At 38.7% G+C, this 11818-nt stretch overlaps 1 long non-coding RNA gene across 3 annotated transcripts in view; it reads right to left on the bottom strand.

Annotated features, from left to right (window-relative positions):
• Positions 1-82: 82 nt before the first annotated feature.
• LOC120433412 overlaps positions 83-11818 on the bottom strand; it is a 101503-nt gene continuing 89767 nt past the window's right edge. For all 3 annotated transcript variants that reach the window (XR_005608536.1, XR_005608534.1, XR_005608537.1), the window contains 3 exons: positions 4284-4408; positions 947-1035; positions 83-662 (listed from right to left, as the gene is read on the bottom strand). This is a non-coding gene — a long non-coding RNA (uncharacterized LOC120433412). The remainder of the gene's footprint in view (positions 663-946; positions 1036-4283; positions 4409-11818) is intronic.

Here is an 11818-nt window from a genome sequence, read left to right as displayed (position 1 = left end):
GATTTATTGCTGGACAATCCCTTGGTTCAAAAGTAAAGAGAGAATAGAGATGATTAATCACTTTTAATGTTGGTGTCTCGGGTGACTTTCTTTCTATTTGTTATTGCCAAGGAAGTTCAAGTCCTCATTGTTGGCCAGGGAAAATGTTGCTACTTTGCAGGAATGAGCAGGGTCCTTTGTGCCCTGATTTATTTTACGTTTGAGCGACTTGAGGCTAGCTAGCTGGTGGGCTCTGCTTAATGCTACAGCATGCTGGAAGCCATTCCCTCACTACAGAAAATAAATAAATAAAATGAAGGGGAAAAGTAAAAAAAAAAGAAAAAAAAAAAGACCCAACAACAACAGATTTAAAGGCCACATTTTAGAATGAATTACATACAAGAGTATGCACCCTGCCATGATGTATTAGGAAGACCATAGAATCCACTTCTTCATCTCTGTAGGGTGAATGTGACCATTATAGTATGTGGTTAGCAAACTTATGCCACCGGTGGTGTATGAGCACACGCATGCACACGCATACACACACACAAGCGGCTAAGACTTGAGAGAGGCTTGGCACCGGTAGGCAGCGTCTGATCCTCGATGATTGCTGAGCCTTGTAGTGACCTTTGAACCCGTGATTCACAGCTCTCTGTTGTGGGGCCTGTCACAGATTGGCACTGGGCAAAGAAACAGGAGAATTAATACTACATTAAATGTCAGGAATTCAAGGATTAGTAAGATCACGGAACCAGGATTTATGAATGAGCGGCATAGCATGGGTATGATAACCCGGCGCAGTGATGATGATAACAATAATGATGACGATAATTATTATCATCAGCAATTAAAAGCCCAAATGGCCGAATGACAGAGGAGAGCTAAATGAGCATCAAAGCTCCCTGGAGGACAGGAGCCCACCCCCGCCCTCTTTCTTGTTCCCTCCCTCCCGTCGTGCCCCTACCTCCGCTCGGCTCACACCACCAGTCGTTCCAGCCTCCTGGAGGTACAAAACTCAGTGGAGTGAGAGGAACTCTGTGGCTGGACAAAATGCTGCAAAATGACAGGGACAATAATGACAATGAATTTCATGTCTTCCAGTCATAGAGCCAGAGATGCTTGGCTGGGCTGACTTGTCCAATTAAATTGTTACAGGTACAGCAGGAGATAGAGTTATTATCCCAGATTCTTTTGTCAATTACTCCTTTAGCAGAAAGAAGAAGGGCAGAGTTGAGCAGACAACAAGAGAAAAATATTTCCGTAATATGGGGGGAAAAAAGTTTCAACACACACCAGAAATGTGAAAATTATTAGGCACGGTAATATAATACATTAAATACTCGTGCTGCTGTTGACTAGTTGGATTTTTATGAAAAAAGCAAAGGTGAAGCGCCGCTTTTAAATATTTGAAAAACTCTTGCTTCTGAATGGTTAGAGTTTATGATCCCTTGTCCATGTGATTTATGTGTATGAAGTAAAAAAAAAAAAAAACATCATTTCGTACTAAATTATATTTTTGCCAATACAACATTTTCTTAGGGTAAGGAATGTCTATTTGTTGAAACTATCTGGCTATGATGGCTTGAAAAATCCCGGGGAGATGAACCCAAGCAGTCAAAACCCAATCCCCATTGAAGAAGGTCAGGACAGAAAATGTCACTGCCATAATGTACCCAGTTGTTTATGGGAAAAGAGGTGGAAAAGACAGCTCGAGGAAAAATTAAATACATGTAAATGGTGTAATATTTGTGATCAAAGAAAAAGAGTTTCTATGATAAACACTATGGCTAAATTTCAAATCTTATTAACATAATTATTATAAACAGTTATTAAGTAAATACTCTGATGTGTTTCAGATTCTCTGCTTTCTAGAGGTAAAGGAAGAAAAAACACACTGGTATAAAACTGAACAAATATAAATAGCTCATGTAAAATACCCCCCTCTCCTACTTACTTCTGCTAAATGAATAAGGTTGACAGATCACTGCTCAGATAGTGGCCATATTCCCTCAGAAGTATGTTGCCTTTTTGCAGTACATGGGAATCCACATATCCTCAAATGCTAAATGAAGTCTGACAGATAGCCTAGAGAAACAAAGTTGGGAGTTTGAAGCTACAAGGGAGACCTTGAGTGAATGGGACATGCTATGTACACCCTGGCTAACAATCAACATATGCTTTGTTTTTCTGATGCCAACACCAGGCACATATAGCCCGGAGATAGATGGATCCTGGGACTGGTAGGAACGCGATGGCTACTGGCTATTTTCTGCTTTTTTTTTGTTTTTGTTTTTTTAAAATGTTGTTTCTAATTTGTTTACGCTCACATAAACAGCAATTACACAGCTGTGTAAAACACAATATATTTAACTATATTACACACAAACAAATAAAAACATCCGCTGTACAGCCACACTATTTAAAATAAATGTTAATGCACAACATACAATTCAGCACTATGTATATATACGCAAAAAAAATCCTTTTTTTTTTTTACTGCTAATACAGAAAATCAGTTGTTATCAAAGTTGAATTCTTAAATGTGTATTCTGCAAACTTGTTTTTCTCATAAGACAAGAAAAAAGAACTTTTTAAAGCACACAAAACAGGACAGACTTAGGGTTCTACAATTTGCAGTCAGATTGCTGCTATCAGCATCTCCAGCTGTGATAAGTGCTATAATTTTTAACATTACAAGTGAAAGTGATGCATACACTTTAACAGTGCATAGTAATGTGCACAGCACACTATATACTGCTCAAAGAAAGATTTCATGATTAGAGGCTTTGAGCAATAAACAGTGGCTCCCACAGCTTGTCTGTCTTGAGTCTGGTGGATTAAGAGAATCAGCACCTTGCAGCATTAGTGGAAAAAAAAAAAGCATTTCCATGGCTGATATGTGCCGAGGATGACTTGTTACTACAAAGTAACACTTTTTTATCCCCTCTGACTGCATTTTCCTCTAGGACAGCACTAAAAAAGACTTAATTTTATCATAGTCTTGAACTCTTTGACTGATGTTAGTTGGGCTAGGTATGGCTTTGTGCAAACGAGGGAGGGGTTCGGCGATGGTGACAGGCAGCATGATGAGTTAAGAAGGTGCCACGGCCCGGCAATGAAAGAGAAATCAGAAAATCTCCTATCCCCCTCTCAGTAATGAACCACACCTGTACACTGCTTTAAATACCAGAGAGAAGCTTTAAATGTCAGGTGCAATTAAAGCTTATGATTCAAGGCTGCACCAATCAAATCAAGGCCTCTGAGTTCAACCAAGTCTGAGAGAGAGCAAAGGCGAGATGGAGCAGAGATGCCATGGTCTACTCTTCCTTTACCTTACACTTCAATGAGCCTTCAAGCCCAAAGGTGACTATAAAGTTTGCTACCAATCGGCCCAACTTCTACATCTTTTCGACTCCACGGCTTTATTGAGGGAAAGGTTTACCGTCTTTGTTTTGATCCGTCTTGATCATGTTTGCTTAAAAATTAATTAATTGAAGTTTCATCAAATTTTAATCATAACGTTAATTTAATGTAATTTATTTGGAAGAAGTAGATGAAACAACACATGGGCAAGTATTTCATCTGATGAAATACATCATCTAAATCAGTGATTTATGACAGTTCACTGTTATCAGAAAAGTTATTCCTTTAACAAAATAATATTACCTTTTTTTGGTGCACAGTCTTTTTGGAAAAACTGGATAAGATCATATGTTTTAAGGGTAAATATACAAGCTGAAGGTTCAAGCTACCGGCTCCCAAATACCGTTGCTTTAATTTGCCCTGTGTAGCACAGGCTACATTTTACTGTTGAGCTGCTGACTAGGCAGCTGTGTTTCCTCCAATCACACTAATTGGTCTCTTCTGCTGCTCACCTCCAGCATCCTCATATGTTCATACAGATAGCAAAATAAGGCTCCTAAAGAAAACACAGGCTTAGAATAATGAGATATCGCAAAGACTGAAACGTAACAGAAAATTGTGACATTTTACTTTGAACCTGGGTGACTCGTCTTAAACAACTTATAGCAAAAAAGGGTACATAAGCCTTGTTCCACCTATTACTGAGAGATAATTTCCCGAATTAATTTACAGTGTGATAGCAACAGAGGTCTGCTAAGTTGTAAGAATCCTTTAAAACAACTTCAGAAAATTCCAGGCAGGCAGTCATTCAAGGCAAACATGTCACTGCTTCCCGTGAATGAAAAATGAACATAGGGGGGTAAATAAAGCAATATGACCAGAGGGACCAGGAATTCTGCGGATAAGTGTCAGCTGCGGAGAAAAAATGAAGCATTTACCTGTTTGTAATCCAATTTCATGATGGCTTTCTGTAGATATCGGACTCCTCCGTGAATGAGCTTGGTGCTCCGGCTGCTAGTGCCTGATGAGAAATCGTCTCCCTGCACAGGGGCAGTTTTGAGATCTGACAATGGGAGCCAAGGAAACACATCAACATTTGGATACTTACTGTCCCAAATCTTTAGAATGGATCAAGATGCTATTCGCATATGCACAACTTTCCACTGTAATATTCATGACGAGAACAATATTGTGGGGCCATACATATTCCATTAGTTAAAAACAACAATCATTTCTACCACTATGACAGCATGAAGCACAAAGAGCAACCGCATATTCTGAGACCACATTTAAAAAGAACAAAACTTTAAAAAAAAGAAAGAAACCTAGAGAACATATGCATGTTTTTAAACACTGAAGGAAGTCATATGACTTTCATAGCATTTTTAACAGTGAAATCGCTCTTTGCTTTGCCCATTAGAAGCTTCTTTGCTGTCCCAGATGGTCGATAAATCCCAGTTTTGAAAAGAAGAAAGGAAGAATAACTGAGGATTAGAAGAAAGGGTTTGAAACCCCCCTCTTCATTGCCAATAGACAACCAGGGCAAATAAAGGGGGAAAACATATTTAAGAAGCCTCTCACCAGCAGCATAGATAATTGATTTGGTATGTAATGGTAACCACATGAGGATGCATGCCCTCACTGGAAGAGAACAAAAGTGTTTTCATTTCGTTTTTTGGTGACTGGACTAAAGCCCGTAGACGTGTGAAGGGGAGAAATCCTTCCAGTTCAAACGTACTGTTGCTCTAGACTTTCTAGCAGACGTGTGAAGCATCTTACAGAGGAAGCCCCAGAGAGGCAGCTTGGAAAGCAGCTCCACCACAATGGCAAGGAGGTTATGCAACATCAGGATGGAGAATACCCATTTGCAGTTGCAAACAGAGGCTGAACAAGACTCTGCCATGAAAAATCCTTTTGGAAAGCTCCTCACAGAAAATATTGTGCTGGTACTGTAAGAAAAAACTGGGATTTATTTGTTTTTATTACTTTTGCCTGTAAAACCCCGATACAGATCCCTGTACACGAGGGAAAATTTGATTTTTCTTCTTCTTTTTTTTACTAAAGAAGTTGGACCAGAAAATATTGGGAACCAGGATAAGGTGGGATTTTCCTGTTTTTTTCTCAGTGTCAATAAATCCCTGATTTAAAAACAAACACACCTGTGCTGTTTACGTCTCAATACGGTCTCTTAAAATGTACTTACAGGGGCAGGATGGTGTGCATGGGTTTAATTTAAAATTATCCCCAGTGTCCAAATGTACATGTCACCCAAATGAACTGTTTGACCTGTTGATGTGTTTTTAATACGGCTATGAGCCTTACCAGGCTTTGCATAAACATATAGCACACCCTATTTAAGGCAGAAACTTGGGAAAGCACACTTGTGATAGAGATTATTATTATTAGGGGTAATCCTGCTTTTATTCAGGCTGGTTTATTGTAACACTACAATTGTAGTCAGAATGTTTGTCATGAAAAAGATCAATTATTGTAAAGATATTTAAAGGATTTTTAAAGCTTTTCTTACAATAAGAAAAAAGGTAAAACTATATAGCAGCACTTTTTACGGCATATAGAAACTTTTGCGAATATACGTTCAGAATTTTAAAAAAAGCATAAATCAATCTGACTATGAGGTTGTAATGAGCAGTTAGGACCCCTTAAACAATCACTTGTTGTCTTTTATCTCATCCCTCTGATTCCCCTGAGTCCTCTCGATGGGGTTCTTCTTCTATCTATTTAGTCCCCCTTTTACCTGTTCAGCCACCTTCACATGCAACACTCAGGCCTATAGCATCCATGCAAAAGAAATCCAGCCATCCATTTCATTGTCATATGACTCCAGGGGACAGTACACATTAATAAATGTGTTTCATTATTATGCATATGTCTTTATATTCCTTGTGATGGATTTAGGAAAAAGAAGCCATGTATTTTCTGTGACAAAGCTGTCAGACACCATCAAACAATAAAAAACAATACATCACATGCTTATTTATATTCCACTCCCAATAACATTTCAAAATATTGTCTTTCTAGATTAATCACAGAATCTGCATGTGGCGAGCAGACGGACAACACTGAGACATGTTAACAAGCAAACTTGACTAATTGCAAGACTGATGATGATGATGATGATGATGTTAGAGCTGGATTATCTAAAATAAGCAAAGCAGAAGAAGACAAATGGCATTTGCTCTCAAGTTCAGTGCAACTGTGAGACACGTCCACATTATGGAGGCACCATCAACCATTTGTTAGAAATAATATGCAGCAGGTAATAGTGAACAGAATGGAAACTAACTTTTACTTAGTCACCTGTTGTTAATGAACACGTTTAAGGTCTGTGCAACACCGAGGGAAATTATGTTACAAGTACCGTCTTTAAATCCACGCTGAAATTTTATTCAACAAACGCAATCTGAAGCATCCTTTTTATACTAATAAGACTTTGTTAACAACACTACTCATTGCTCTGCAACACTGAATCTCACGTTTTTTCTTCTATTCTGTCAGTGCAGTAGGGCCATAAAATGAAAACAAGCCTCCTCCTTGCACTGACAGCGGTTCCCATTACTGCTACCTCCTGTAATGCCCAGATACAGCTCAGTTGGTGAGCAACAGGAAAAAAAAAAAAAAGAAAAATCAGCAACGAGCTTTGCGGTGTACAGTGGCCTAAGCAATCCATTGCTTAAACAAACTGCATACTGCAGGCGTTGTGTGGTAGGTAAATTGCACATGGAATTTATGGATTGGAACTTTTCTTAGGTTGCACAAACTCCAAAGTCTTAATAAAAGAAATGTGCAATGGTAGAAAGTAATCAAGTACATTTACACAGTTATTGTATTTAAAAAGAAATGTGAGGGACTTGTAGTCTGCCTGCTTTCACAGGAGAAATGATATTTTTATTCTACTATGCAGACTTTACAGTCATGGTTTCTTATTACCTGTACATAAAACACTTCATAAACTTGTAAAATATAATACATAGTTAGTGTTAGCTCTTCAATATACTGGAAATCTCTCCAGGGGTCTGCCCCATCTTTTGTCCTGTGACAGTTAGTATAGGCTCCAGAGCCCCTGAACTGGACAGGTAGATGGGTGGATAGTTAGTTCCCAATTAATTTGACGGTAAAAAACCCCAAAACAAAACAAAAAAACTGCATCTGAATGTCTTTTCAGGTTTTCTGTTATGTGCTCAAAAAGAAACCAACTGGACTTCTTTATGAATATGCTTCACCTCTAAGTGTTTTCTTCTGTTCTCAAATGAGTCCCAGGTATTTAACCCACAGTGGGGTTGTCTTCTTGGTGAAATATAGATGTCTCAAATATCTGTATATAGAAACTTAGCTTGCTACTTTTTTGTTACTCATAAAGTGCTTGTTCAATACATAACTGTGCTCACTTTGAAAAACAAACAAACTATAATTTTAAAGAAAAAATGTAGCTGATAGTTAATAATGACACACTAAAGTGGTCACAAACTTACACAGTGCAGCGGTGAGTGGTTTGATGATACGATGCCCACATTTTCGGTGTTTCCCACATGTTGTGCATGTATCTGAGATGTTGTGCCGAGACTCAGGCAATTTAAAGAGGTAAAGTGCGCGGTTACAAGATTTAAATGCTAAATGCTTCGTGCACACTGAATTAAAAAATCTTCAAGCTCAACACTGCATTTCTTTTGTTCCTCGGGAATACATCCACCAAATGCGATGAACAGTCATGGAGAAATGCAGAGAGACTCATATACAGAGATACATTTGCTTAGTAGGAAGACTAAAAATACACATTGTACTTGTAAACTGATAATGGTACTTTTACTTTTTCTTCCACAATGATCTGAATACTTCTTCATCACTCGATACATGACTAATGCAGCCTTTCCTGTTTGTGGAGAAACAGGTCTGCCTCCTCACAACACAGTTTGGACGGTTCATGGCAAACTGAACCCATGAGAGGAAAAATCCTCTCCTCCAGCTACTTAGAGGGGAAAGCCTTCCAGCTTATGCAAAGCTTTATCCAATTCCCTCATTATCCATTCTAGGACACTTTGGTGGGGCCGAAATGGAATCGCAGCAAATTCCAGTACACAAAGAAATCTGCCGCACTGTCTGGCCTATCGCAGGAGCGTGCCTGTGAAAACTGTAAAATCTAATCAAACCTCAAACGGATTGGATGGAATAAAAAATTGTTTGAAGCGCATACGCTTATTAGTGATCTACAAAAATAAATGATCTGGGTTTGTTACTTTTAAGGCAAGAGTAATCAATGCTTTATATCAATGATCTTTTAAAAGTCCAATAGCCAGTGGCACTGACATGGTATATAGGAGTCTTTAAGGTCCACATTCATAACTATTAGAAAGAAATTCACTTTACAATATTTAGCGTCCTCTCAACCTTTCATAATTCAGATATATTATTAATCAAAGAAACTGACAAAGAAACTAATGGTTTGTCTGATTTTCACTGGGGCACAATCCAGCCAGCAATTGATTGTGAAACCAGGGACACCTGCAGCTTCGGAATACATTTTCACTTTCAGGAGGATTGAAAAAAAAAAAAAAAACCCAGCACCACGAGGAAATATTGCCCCACCACATGAATATGCAGGGACTTGATACCAGCAGTGTCATTACTAATGTTGCTGCCAATTACAGAGCATGTCATGACACTGTGATTCATGAATATTCATCGTTGACTGATATAGACAGCAGCAGTATGCAGAGGCTTCTATTCCCATTTTACTGTCTCATTGTGAATGGTGAACAGGTACCTCCATCATGCCATGGAGGAGCCTTCCAGCTGCAAGACAAGCTGTTCCATAAGGCATTGCTAGTTAACAGTGTGTTATATAAAGGTGTATAAAAGTGATGAAGTGCACCCTGGCTCTAAAGAGCAGGCATTAAAGCATATTAAGTAGACATTTAAGCTTGTAAAGTGGGAATCTAGAAATGGAAAGAAGACACTGAGCAAAGGGATGCCTTCAGGGTCTGGCTGTTCAATTCTCAGAAAGTTTGATACCTGCCAGTGCTTTGAGATGAAATGAGGTTTGTAGAAGCGACCGGGAGATTTTGCAAACTATCTAGGCTGCAGTTTAAGGAGAACGGTGCAACTTCTTTTCTAATTTAAATCCAATTTCACAAAAAAGACAATGCAATTTAAAGATGGAGCGACGATTAGGTATTTAAAAAGTGGAAGCCTCTTTCTCAGTTCCCACTTATTCTTAATTTGAGTAGATAATGTGCTCAATACAATTATGAGAAAGTGGTGTTTCGTGGCGTTCTCACAATTTTCTGCAACTTCACATGCTGCACAGCGTTACAGAGGGAAACGGCGTTGTTATTCTGTAGGTTATTTCATGAACAAACATATGTCATGCATATCTACAATGATTGCTAAGAAGCATAAGAAATTCATCTTGTTAAACAGTAAATGTGGGATGACTTATGCCAAAGCAATAACCATCTACAACAAAAGTGTCATTTGCATGTGACAAACAGCTCAGGAAGTGTTGATTCTTCAGCTAAAATAACACAAAAAAGGTACAAAATGTTCAGTACAATTAAATTATTCCATGCCCAAGAAAGTATTGAACAAAATTGCTGATAATGATGATAATTGTGCCTGTTCCAATGATAATTTGGCAATGTTAATATTATGACTGAATCACAAACTATATTTTATTTTGCTGCTTAAATTAGAACAAATCATCATATTTGAGAGCTGACCTTGTTTTGCACGAAAAATCTTCATCTGTTAAATCTTTTATTATAGCTGACCTGTAAATGTTGTGCAGTAAAACAGTACAGTGTTCTCCACTGCAGCTGGCAGTAAGAAATAAGTATGCATGTAAGTCAAAATTTTACTACAGTACTTTAGTAAATGCACTTTGTTTCCTTCCGCTTCACATAAATGCTTCACTTGTTAAACACTTGTAGAAGAGTAGCTTGTACTTTTCATTGTGCTAAAATGCCATGTACTTCTTTTGCAGGTATCTGAACACATATTTCACTGCTGAAAATGACCACTTTTTCATCCTCTTTATTAACTAATCACAGCAGCAAGGCTGTAATGTATTATACTGAAATGCAAATGTTGTTAATAAAGCTCTTAAAATGTGTCAAATGGAGCTGCACAATATCTGAGAAGGCTGCACCACATGGTCAGTTTGGTCCATACCTGTAATCCATCTCCTATATATGAAGGTTAGATCTTCAGAGAAGGGGGGAAAAGGAATGGACTATATCATGTCGCCCAAAAGCTAAATAGTGAAGAATATTTGCTGGACGTAATGACGTTAATTTGAACCGACTTGTTAAAACAATTAAACAAAAAATTCGACTCTGAAGGTTCTTTGCGCTGGGCCTGTTGCTAATAATAACCACACTCATGATGGAGACCAGCGAATCAAGTGGGGCTCACTGTTCGCATCCCTCCTCGCACTCAGGGTCGAATCCCCGGGGAGCTGGCAGACCCTGGTCTGACTGTAACTGAGACTCATATGGTATCCTTTGACCTTGAGATGACGAGTATGTCTCTTCTACTAATAAAACGCATTTCCCACAGAGTTTTCGATTGCACCCGGGGAGAAATTAATAATGGGGGCTCCCACGGTGATAAAAGAGAGAGAGAGAGTCAAAGCTACACATTCTGGCATTTCTACAAACAAACCTAAACATATAATCTTCCGTACGATTACAACTAACCCGTCAGATTCACATCAGACTGCCAATTAACTGTGCACATAAATAGGAAGTTAATTACTCTTCGGTAAAACGGCCAATTAAACGCTAACCGAGCTTAATTTTAAATGGAAAATTGTTACCAGTCAATAAAAACCAAGCGGCATCCTGTCATCAGCGTTTTGAGTCAAAATTGGTTTTTTTGTTTTTTTGTTTTTGTGGAGGTTGGTCACATATTCCACTTTATGTAAATATATTTACTTGACTGTAGGATAACTGTTGTTTAATGAGCCGAAATCATGATGACACAAGACTGGGTCAGTACAATGTGAAAAGCGCCATAATCTATGCAAGTCTAACAATATTTCACTTCCGGATGTCCACAGTTCAGTGTGGGGAAACTGTAATTTACAAATCCCATCTTATGGTCCACCTGAAAACGACTGGGCGTGACCACACAGTCTTAATGGGGTTAGGTTAATTAAAAGGTTAATTGTAAGAAACAGCAGCTTTGTGATGTATGGCTGGTGAACAATAGTGTCCTCTAGAGGTGAGTGTAACCATGATATACAGTTTTCTTCCCCCCACCCCTCTTCTTGCGCACTCTTATTGTGTGTGCTGTGAGTACGGGGCAGTACATAAAACAGCTTCAAGACTGATGGTTGTTCTGTGGTTCATGTAATAAAGCAGCAGTCCAACAGCAATAACATATGATGCTGCATGCGGCGAGATGCTGGCTGTGGCGTGTGGAGCCACATCTCTGCACATGCACTTTCTGCTCGCTC

The sequence above is a fragment of the Oreochromis aureus genome, linkage group 16 (assembly GCF_013358895.1).
Source record: "Oreochromis aureus strain Israel breed Guangdong linkage group 16, ZZ_aureus, whole genome shotgun sequence".
Classification (NCBI taxonomy): domain Eukaryota; kingdom Metazoa; phylum Chordata; class Actinopteri; order Cichliformes; family Cichlidae; genus Oreochromis; species Oreochromis aureus.
The sequence above is the reverse complement of the archived record's forward strand: the minus strand, read 5'-3'. Positions and strand labels throughout refer to the sequence as shown.